Source organism: Pelobates fuscus, chromosome 5, assembly GCF_036172605.1.
Source record: "Pelobates fuscus isolate aPelFus1 chromosome 5, aPelFus1.pri, whole genome shotgun sequence".
NCBI lineage: Eukaryota > Metazoa > Chordata > Amphibia > Anura > Pelobatidae > Pelobates > Pelobates fuscus.
The window spans coordinates 123,216,221-123,226,622 of record NC_086321.1 but is presented as its reverse complement, the minus strand read 5'-3'; the positions used below and the strand labels follow the sequence as shown (position 1 = coordinate 123,226,622).

General features: G+C 39.0%; 1 protein-coding gene across 2 annotated transcripts in view; it reads left to right on the top strand.

Moving 5' to 3' along the window:
• Window positions 1-3,183: 3,183 nt before the first annotated feature.
• Window positions 3,184-10,402, top strand: part of RPH3A (rabphilin 3A) — a 231,665-nt gene continuing 224,446 nt past the window's right edge. For both annotated transcript variants that reach the window (XM_063454214.1, XM_063454213.1), the window contains exon 1: window positions 3,184-3,545. The gene's annotated coding sequence lies outside the window, so the exon portion shown is untranslated. The remainder of the gene's footprint in view (window positions 3,546-10,402) is intronic.

The following is a 10,402-nucleotide window of genomic DNA, read 5'->3' as shown; positions in this document are numbered from 1 at the left end:
TGGGTGGAGGAAGAGACCTTCAATGACATCAGTGAGGACAAGGAACGGGACATGGCTAGCTTGGTATGCAACCTCGTGCAAATAGGGAGTTTGCGCTTGTACAAATGGACTGTTTGTGGTTGTTTGCGGTGCATTAAACGGGGAGTTTGGTCTATCACTGTGAAGCGGGCGTAACCCTTACACTACCTGATCGATACAACATCCTACAGTAGGTCCCCCACCTCATTATTTTTATGGCCCCCACCCACCGCGCAGGGGTTGGGGCTGCGGGGGAGGACAGTAGGTCCCCCCCTTATCCTTATTTACTGAATATTCCCCTGTATAACAATGTTTGGCATTTAGTGAATATTCCCTATTCTGCTCTGTGTCAGTGTGTATCAGGGTCTCTGAGGACAGGTGTCAATCATATCTGCCAAGTGACCCTATGTAGGGGGAACAGTCCCTATTCTGCTCTGTGTCAGTGTGTATCAGGGTCTCTGAGGACAGGTGTCAATACATATCTGCCAAGTGACCCTATGTAGGGGGAACAGTCCCTATTCTGCTCTGTGTCAGTGTGTATCAGGGTCCCTGAGGACAGGTGTCAATCCATATCTGCCAAGTGACCCTATGTAGGGGGAACAGTCCCTATTCTGCTCTGTGTCAGTGTGTATTAGGGTCTCTGAGGACAGGTGTCAATACATATCTGCCAAGTGACCCTATGTAGGGGGAACAGTCCCTATTCTGCTCTGTGTCAGTGTGTATCAGGGTCCCTGAGGACAGGTGTCAATCCATATCTGCCAAGTGACCCTATGTAGGGGGAACAGTCCCTATTCTGCTCTGTGTCAGTGTGTATCAGGGTCCCTGAGGACAGGTGTCAATCCATATCTGCCAAGTGACCCTATGTAGGGGGAACAGTCCCTATTCTGCTCTGTGTCAGTGTGTATCAGGGTCCCTGAGGACAGGTGTCAATCCATATCTGCCAAGTGACCCTATGTAGGGGGAACAGTCCCTATTCTGCTCTGTGTCAGTGTGTATCAGGGTCTCTGAGGACAGGTGTCAATCCATATGTCAAGGTGTCAATATGTCATATGTCAGGTGTCAATCCATATCCATTGTGATTTAGGAATGTTAGGTGATTTATGCCCTTTATGGATTAAAACCAGACTCTGCATCAACTGTGTAATTTTCCATGGGAGTTTTGCCATGGATCCCCCTCCGGCATGCCACAGTCCAGGTGTTAGTCCCCTTGAAACAACTTTTCCATCACTATTGTGGCCAGAAAGAGTCCCTGTGGGTTTTAAAATTCGCCTGCCCATTGAAGTCTATGGCGGTTCGCGAACATTTGCGGAAGTTCGCGTTTGCGAACCGAAAATTTTATGTTCGCGACATCACTAATCCCACAATGCAAAGGAACATACAGGGTAAATATCAAAGCAAGGGGGGAAGCTATGACTTTAGTCCCTAATATCGTAGGCATCAGGTAGTAAATGCCACAAATGGTCGCTTAAAAAAAACTATCCCAAGATTGGTCTCCAAAAAGGGAATGCAATGATGCCAACTTAAAACTCAAGGCTCTTGTATAGGAGATATAAATTGCCAAAAATTAAGCAAGTAGTCACAAGAAGCAAAGATGGTGTGTTCTTCAGATTGGTGCTTAGCTCTGCCCCAGAACAGGCATCTATATTAGTCAGATACAATAAGTTAGTTAGTTGATCAATATTTGCATAGCTAAAAACTGTTTTGTGAATGGGGAACAACTGATTGGAGAAAGACTGAAGGAGAGAGGCAGAGCAAGTTTGGACTCAACAAACCCCTAAATCCTGGCAACATAACTTCATTCCGAATGTTGTTATGGTGCCCGGAGGTACCCTTTAAGGTCTTTACATGCAAAAAGTATTATTTTTTAAATCCATGCTTGCATATCAGTAATATATAACAGGCAAAACAGAGAATTCATAGCTATCTAAGTCATATTGAAATATAATTATCTGTATAGTTTTTAGCATTCCTATTCTTAACATATATTTGTATTTAATGTATGCATGTTGTGTTGCCAGAATTAAAGCAGAGGTATGTTGAGAATGAATGTATAGTATTCACACATCCCACACACAATCTATTCTACATCGTGCTCACTGGCTCAGTTAAATGTCAAAGATTAATTGTAGCATATGACTCTAGAAATCAGGATGTGAAAGGGAAAAAAAAGAACAAAAACACAAACACAAAACATATACATACAATATCAACAATGAAAATATGTGAGTTTAAAAAAAAAATGACAAGTCTTCTTGATAATACTGTCAGTGGAATCATAATTTTAATACATCAGGCTGATATAACAGTATTAATTCAAGGCTCTGGTGTTTATTAACTAAGGGGAACAAAACCAGGAACAATTGACATCTAATGAGAGTCTTGTAGGGTGGCGCTTTGTCGAATCTACCATTTTTTCTGGTGAAATAAACATTTCTTTGGAGTGTATTGTTAAGGATTTCCCCCACAATCTTTGTACAGTAGGATTAATAATATAGCAACGAACACATAGCATACTAATGAGTATGAACAAGCGGCACCGTCAGATGAATTAATAGTAATATATAGGGTACTTGAATTACCATTTCAATTTTCCGGTTGAAAAATCTTTTTTGGAATGTTGCTTGCTATAACGCATTCTTGGGCATTCTTCGCTTACTCTGATCCCCATTAAATACGATTAACCCATTTCAGTACATTTATTACAAGCACCCATTTGACCATGTTCACGACATTATCACACTCCGCCTAGAATCTGGTAGAACAATTGTTTTAGAGGGATAGCTGTAATTAAACAGCATAACAATTAATTGTAACATAATTACCACTATTTAAATGAGTCCTCAATTAGATAAAAAAGATACAGTCCTTTTCTGGTTGGCCCCTGAAGATGTTTTCAACTATGAACGCTATGCAAGATATGCAGATTTTTTTTTATTACTTTTCATCATAAATTAATCACAAACTGCCTCAGAGGGATGTGTGTGGAGGGCTGGAAGCTCAAGTAGTTTTTTATTCCTTATAAAATGAAGATGCCTTTTTTTTATTTATTTATTTTTTTAGGCAAACTGGTTGTTCTTAATGCTACAGAGGGGCAGTAGCACAATAATGAATAATGTGAAGCTCTCCCCTGTATTGCGTGAGGCTCATTCATAGCTTGGTCAGGCGTGCTCTGCAGCAGAAGGCTACTGGCAGGAGCTAAGCTGATGAGGTGTATTGATTCTTCCAGTGTTCACAGCCCTGGAGAGTGCGCACACAACTGCCTGCTCAGCAAGGGAGCCAAGACAAGCATTTGCTGCTTTTCCCAGAGACTTGTCAGCTGTGCAGACTACCTGGACAGCAATGTAGTGTAGCAACACTTCCTGTCCCTCTGTAGTACTCTGGTCTTTTGTATCTTTATATTCCAGGAAACATCACTGAGGCTCCTGCAGAGGAGCAAAAAAAAAAAAAAAAAAAAATCCCACACAGTCTCTCTGTCCTGAGAGGGGGGTTGGCTCTGCAATTTTCTTCACTGCTTAACGCTCCATAAGGTAACTAGTCTGTTTGTGGTTTTTCTGTGATATATTTGCATTGTAGTGGGCTCAGATACTCCAGTGGAATCTAGGGCAGCTATGCCAGGTACTTGCAATGAAAGCTCTGCATTTGTGATAGAATTTTAAGGTGGTTTTCATTTCAGTGCTATTCAGTGGGTTAGCCTTTGATTGACTGAACTTGGCAATGTTTATGCTACATAGAATTCTTTTACCTTCTGCTTCTCGTATTGTCCTGATTTTAACAATAGTATGTTATCAGAACTTGTTTTCTTTTTTGCTTGTTTGCTGTTAACACTGTATCGGTAGGTCCTCTTTCTCTTATAACAAGATGGGATTAGTGGTGGGTGGTCTAGTGGATGGGTTTAGTGATGCACACTCCTTTTGCTGGGGTAATGGGATGGGGTGTATCCTCGGTTCCTTGAAGGTTTCAAATGAATGCAATGGATCTTGCTCCTTCCCCACACTACACCAGGTCCAGCAATATGAACATACACTTGGCTGCAAAAGAGCCCCTGTCCCTATGTTACAGAATGTCTGCATATCCTTGCTGCATAGCATTGTTATGAGATGTGATAGTCCCTTTGTCTATGAGTGTGAGGGTAGTGGGTCTTTATCTGCAGGGGCAACCATCTGGCAGCATTAAGGGGTTAAATTCAGCAGCAGCAAGAAACAGGATTTTAGCAGTACAGCTGCCATAACCCACTCCTAGCTGGATAAATATGATGTTTGATTGTTAGAGCTATTTAATACATAATATAATTATTCTTCCTCTTTTTGTGGTGTTTTTTTTTTTTTTTTTAACCATTTAAGAGCCAATGGAATATCTAACAGCGTGTTGTTATTTTATAGAGGGTTTTGCCTAATCACTGGTCCTTAAGGAGTTAATAAAATGCTAAATGAATTAAGCGGTTATTGACTATGAATGAGATTTTCCACTTTCCAATCAATACAATTTCCATTTCACTTGATATTCAAACCTTGGTACAATTACAATATTACCGGTAGATTCTAAGCTCTTTATAGCAGGATTTATGTTTTGCCTTGTGCAATTGCTGTGTATTTTCTTTTTTCTTTTTTTTTTTTTTTCTTGCTGATTTTGTATTTAAATAATTGATTGTGGGTATGATAATTGTAATATGTTCAACGGAACTGGTAAAATGTCCGCAATATGAATTCTGATTTGTACTAGCTCATGTAAATTTTTCTGCTCTTTTAATATTTGCTTTATTTTCTGCAGTGATTTTGGTTGTTAGAAATCTCTGAAGCAATGATGATATAATACATTTGTCTGCATTATGTTGTGCTAGCAACAGCTATATAGAGCACAGCTTGCGGAGTTTATTTGGGGTAGTTGCGAAAAATTAAGGAAAAATTGCAACCGCTAAGAAAATAACTTTTGATTTGATATTTTTCCATGCCTCCTGGCTACAGCCCTCTGTAGATCATAATAAGCTTTGTGACATCCCTGATTGTGGGGTGTTGCTATCTGCACAGCCACCTGTGCTCCACTGGTACTATGTTAGTGTCTCCAGTGGTTGAGGAAATCATAGAACTATAATACTGCACTGGGAACAGTGACAATATTCTTGGCAAGAAGCACTATGCTACATAGTTGCAAGTGTTCCACATTTATCTTTTTAGCCTGGTTGGATGAGAGTACATGGGGTAGTATTTCAATTGCAGGTAAAGGTCTGCATGTGCCTGACTCTGCATCAGCCTCTCATTAATATATATTGAGAAGTTGCATTGCACCAACAGCTCCTGGAGGAAGGAATTCATCGCCATGAGTGGGGGAGCTTTTCCAACCCTCACTTATGGCTATCTATCTTATAAGAAGAAATAGTACCCTGCCATAGTTCTGACTGAATTATACATACACGTTAATAATTTCTTTGAGATATCTGGTGGCTATTGGATGTCGCTACCGTGATATACAATAAGTGAATTAACTTAATTTAGGAGGGTAGTTGGATAATCAATGCATGTAATCGGCACATTTAATGTATGTTTTGTTTTCTCCATATTTACAGATTAACATAATCTGATTGTTCATTCGTGTGCTAAAAAGATTTCAATATATAATTCTTTACTATAGGTATCAAAGAGAAAATTAATAGATCTTCCTCGGCAATACTTGGAAAACTAGTTATGCAGCTATTTCCTTCAAATATGAGTGGGTTACATCTGAGCTGGGTAATGAAGGTTTACCTTGTTTCAGTGCATAAAACACTTATGTGCATAGCTTATAAAATAGCACAGTTGGTTAAAGTGGCTCTATCACCCACTGCCACCACACAATGATGATTTCATAAAGATAAAATCTTTATAAAATATTCACATTGACTGTTTTGGGATTTCACTCAATTTCCAAGGCAGTCATAAGAGATATTAAGACAAAGTAGGGACTATTTCCAAGACCAAGTCAAGCCTTGTCAAAGCTTTTGAAGCCTTCAGCTGTCACTAGTGATTGCTGAGTGGAACAGGCACTGGATATTTAGGATCTCGCAGGATCCTCCATAGACTTCATTGTTGTACTATCGCGCATGCTGGTTCAAGTAAGTACAAGTCACTCTTCTCTGCACCCCAGGGCCACTGGCAATGTCACCAATTGACCCCAGATGATGACAGAGCAGCTGTAATGCACCATGTGTAATACTTGCTCAAATCTCAGTCTGGCACCAGATTTGATTTCTTGCAGATCCAAATCAACCTCTCATAATTCTGTGGTTGCTATGTAGGTGGTATTAACATCTATCGTACATACTCTGTAACAAGTGAGAGACAGAACAATATGTGTTTTGTATATTCTTTTTTTTTTTCCTCTCTTCATTGTATCATAGTTTTGGTACTAGTAATTGCAAGCTCACGTGCCCTGATGGCACAGCTTCGATTTGGGACCCTTAATTTTCTGGCCCGTAAAAATGAAAATTCTCCAGTGGACAATGAACTGCTCATTGAACACCATGACATACATAGAGTGCACAAGCACTCCTTCTGCATTCTAGGCGGTTATATCCTGATGGTTGTCATCTTGCACTTGAGCTTAGCATACATGCCTGACACTTTTTGCTGGAATGCCTAGTGGATGTCACGGTAATGTCACAGATGCACCCCTGCAGTATGTTCATGCATTATTGAAATGCTACCTCCAATCCCTGTGTGCTTTTTGTATTGAAACGGTAGACCTTTCAACATGTTAAATGGTCAGAGATATACTTTAATTTTAAGGGTGTGACTGGGGTGTGTGGCCATGGGCTGGGCTGTTCTGAAAAATTTTAGATGACTTACTAATAACAATTTACACAACCAAAATGTAATCTAGAACAAGAACGATGTGTCTTATTTATACAAACTGATTTCTAAAAACATTTAGTGTAGTTTAATGACACATCACTGTGAGTATTATTGCTGTGGTACCATATGAGCTCCTAAAAAAAGAGGGACGGAGGGATATGGCCCCAAAATAGGCACTGTCCCTCCTACATAGGTACACTTGGAAGGTACTGCACTGACAGTGACTAATGTTAGGGGTGCTATGGCTTTCTGTGGAGGTAGTTTTTTTTTTTTTTTTTGTGGTTATTTTTTACATAAGTGGGTAGCCATGGAGTAGAGCATAAATATCACGGCATGAGGAATTTAGTACAAAAGAGTTGAGAAAAACCTGCTACTATATTATTACGTTTTGTTTATTATTACTAAAATACTGGTAGTGATAATATAGAAAAGAATATACTGAAGAGTGTAATGTTGCATTCTTATGTAGTATAATACGCACAATAAACAATATGATCACGCCTATAGGAGAGCCAAATTAACAACTGATAGACACAAACAGAAGTGTGATAAATAACTAAATGCTTTTTAACATGCTTTTTTCTACTGCATGTTCCTTCTGGATTTGGGCATAAGCGGCATGTAAACTAACTAAAACCATTTCAGCTGGGGGTATTCTACAACAAATTGCAGTTGACGACCACTGTAATTAGGGTCAGCTCTGAATGATGTGTTGGGCAGACAGAACAGTTATCATGCTGATGCTGCCATTTGATATATAAGTTAATGTCTTTAGTAGATGATGATGTATAAACTTAAGGTTGTTATTCACTACAATGAGAATTCAAAGTGAATTTCACATTTAAGGCCAAAGCAGCAACATTGGAAGTGTAGATGTCTGACATAATTTTTCCACTTCAACAATTTTTACCTTGAATTTTAAATTCACTTTAAATTCTCACTACGGTGAATAACCCTAATAATTGTACTCCCTTTTTCCTTTTTAAATTTAGTCACACCAGTAAACCGAACTTCATGGACTTCAGGGTAAGGCTTAGTGTATTCAGACCCCTTCATCTTTTCACTTTTTAAAATAAAAAAATATAATAAATGTTTTAGACTTACTCAAGTCGATGGGTAGTTTTTGCCATTCATTTCTGCAGATCCTCTCAAGCTCTGCCAAGCTGGATGGGGATTTTTGGTGAATAGCTATTTTCCGGTTTCTTAAGAGATGTTTGGTTGGATTAACGTCCAGGCTCTGACTGGACCAGTCAACAATATTTGCAGAGTGATCTTTAAGCAAATACTAATATTTAACCCCTTAAGGACAGATGACGGAAATATTTTGTCATGCTTCCCTTTTTTCCAGAAGTTGTGTCCTTAAGGGGTTAACAAACAAATCTAAACATTGCTGTGTTGTGGAAATGGTGTTCTATTAAAAATGTTTGCCTTTTTACTGTATATATAAATTGCAGCATCCGCCACCCTAAGCAACTCTTGTGTTGTGTTGGCTGTTGTTAGGATCATTGTCCTGTTGGAAGGTAAACTTTCGGGCCACACTAAAGTCCTGAGAGCCCTGGATCAGGTTTCATTAATGATATATTTTTTTTTTTTTTGCTGTGTTTAGCTTTCACTCAACACTAACCAATCTCTTAGTCCCTGCTGCTAAAACACCCCCCCCCCCCCCAAAGTATGATGCTACCACCACCATGCTTCAAGGCTGAGATCATATTGTGCCTGTTTTCCTCTAGACCTGAGTCTTTGAAGTCAGGCAAAACAGTTCAATCTTCATTTCATAAGACCAGAGAATCTTGTTTCTCAGTTGGAGAGTCCTTTAGGTGCTTGTTTGTAAATTCCACGCAGGCTTTAATGTGTCTTGCAGTAAGGAGAGGCTACCGTCTTGCAAGTCTGCCATAAAGGCCTGATTAGTGAAGTCTTGCAGTGATGGTTGTACTTCCGTAGGTTTCTCCCATCTCACACACTGTTTGGATTTCTTGGTCACCTCTCTTACCTCAACCTTGCTCTCCAGGTGGCTCAGTTTGGCTGGGAGACGAGTTCTAGGAGAAGTACTGGTTGTTCCAGAAGTTTTCCATTTAAGAATTATGGAGACCACTTTGCTCTTGGGAACATTAAATGCAGCTGAAACTTATTTTGTAGCCTTTCCCAGATCTTTGCCTCAATATAATCCTGTCTCAGCACTGCAGGCACTTCCTTTGACCTCAAGGTTACTTTTTGCTCAGATATGCATTTACAGATATGAGACCTTATATAAACAGGTGTGTGTCTTTTCAGATCATGTCCAATCAATTCAATTTACCACATGGACTCCAATCAAAGAGTAGGGTCATCCCAAAAATGATACAGGGAAATGGCATGCGTCTGAGCTTAATTTTAGGTGTCATAGAAAAGAGTCTGAATACTTTGTAATAAAAAAGTGATATTTTACAGTTTTTTATTTTTTATTTTAAAAAATCTAATTTTTTCGCATTTTTTATTTATTATGGGACATTTAGTGAACATTTATGTGAAATCTGCCATCTATCGATTATGTTAATAAGCAGATTGTGTTTTGGAATCAGCAAGCTGATTTTTTTTTTAAATTTATTTATATATATATACCCCCACTGAAAAAAATGCATAATTAAATGCATGCATTTTTTCTTGGTGTATATTTACTAAACTACTTAAGCAGTGGAGTGTCTCTTACAGATCTTACAGTAACTAATCAGAACATAAACATATTATGTAAAGTAAAAGATACATAATAGTGATTCATTATGGGAAAATAATACTAATCGGGTTCTGGAGACATTTTTAAAAATGGCATTATTTTCCTATAATACACAGTTCACTGATAATATATAAATATATTGAACAAAACAGCAAGACATCTTTGCGGTTAAAAGCACAAGTGGATTCCACTATCTGTGCTTTAAGGCAGTCTAATTTGGTATACAGGTGGTCCTCGTTTTGCGACCTACCTGTTTTACAACAGCTCGCACTTATGACCAGCTCTCTCGCGGGATGGTAAGTGTGAGCCGTCGTGGGAATTAGAGGAATTCCCTGCTCTGCTGCGTTCGTCTATGTTCGGGAGAATTTCCCCGAACATAGACTAGCACTCCAGAGCAGGGAATCCCTTAACTCCTTACTTACCGACCAATTCGTTCTATGACCGTGTCGTACGAACGGAGCCTGGTCAGTAAGTGAGGAGTACCCTGTATATTTATAGAAGTTTTGTTTTACTGTTCTGTGCAGGTTTGATTTACATTGCCTATAGAATAGAAAAAAAACCATGGGGAATTATATATGTATACATTTTATACTGTGCAGCAGTGCAAAATGCAATTTCAGCATCTTTTCAGAAAACAATTAGTGAAATATGCTATACTTGGCTTGGTACTTTCAAGATCCATCCCTCTAGGCTGCTGCCATATCAGGTTTTCTGTGTAATATTTGATGTATTGTTTAGAAGTACACAAACTTAATTATATATTCAAGAATTGGTGAAGCTGTAGCAGGTAAACGGCCCTTGAGGATGGCTTGCTAGCCCTGTTGTTAGTCTATTTTTGTGTGATAACCAT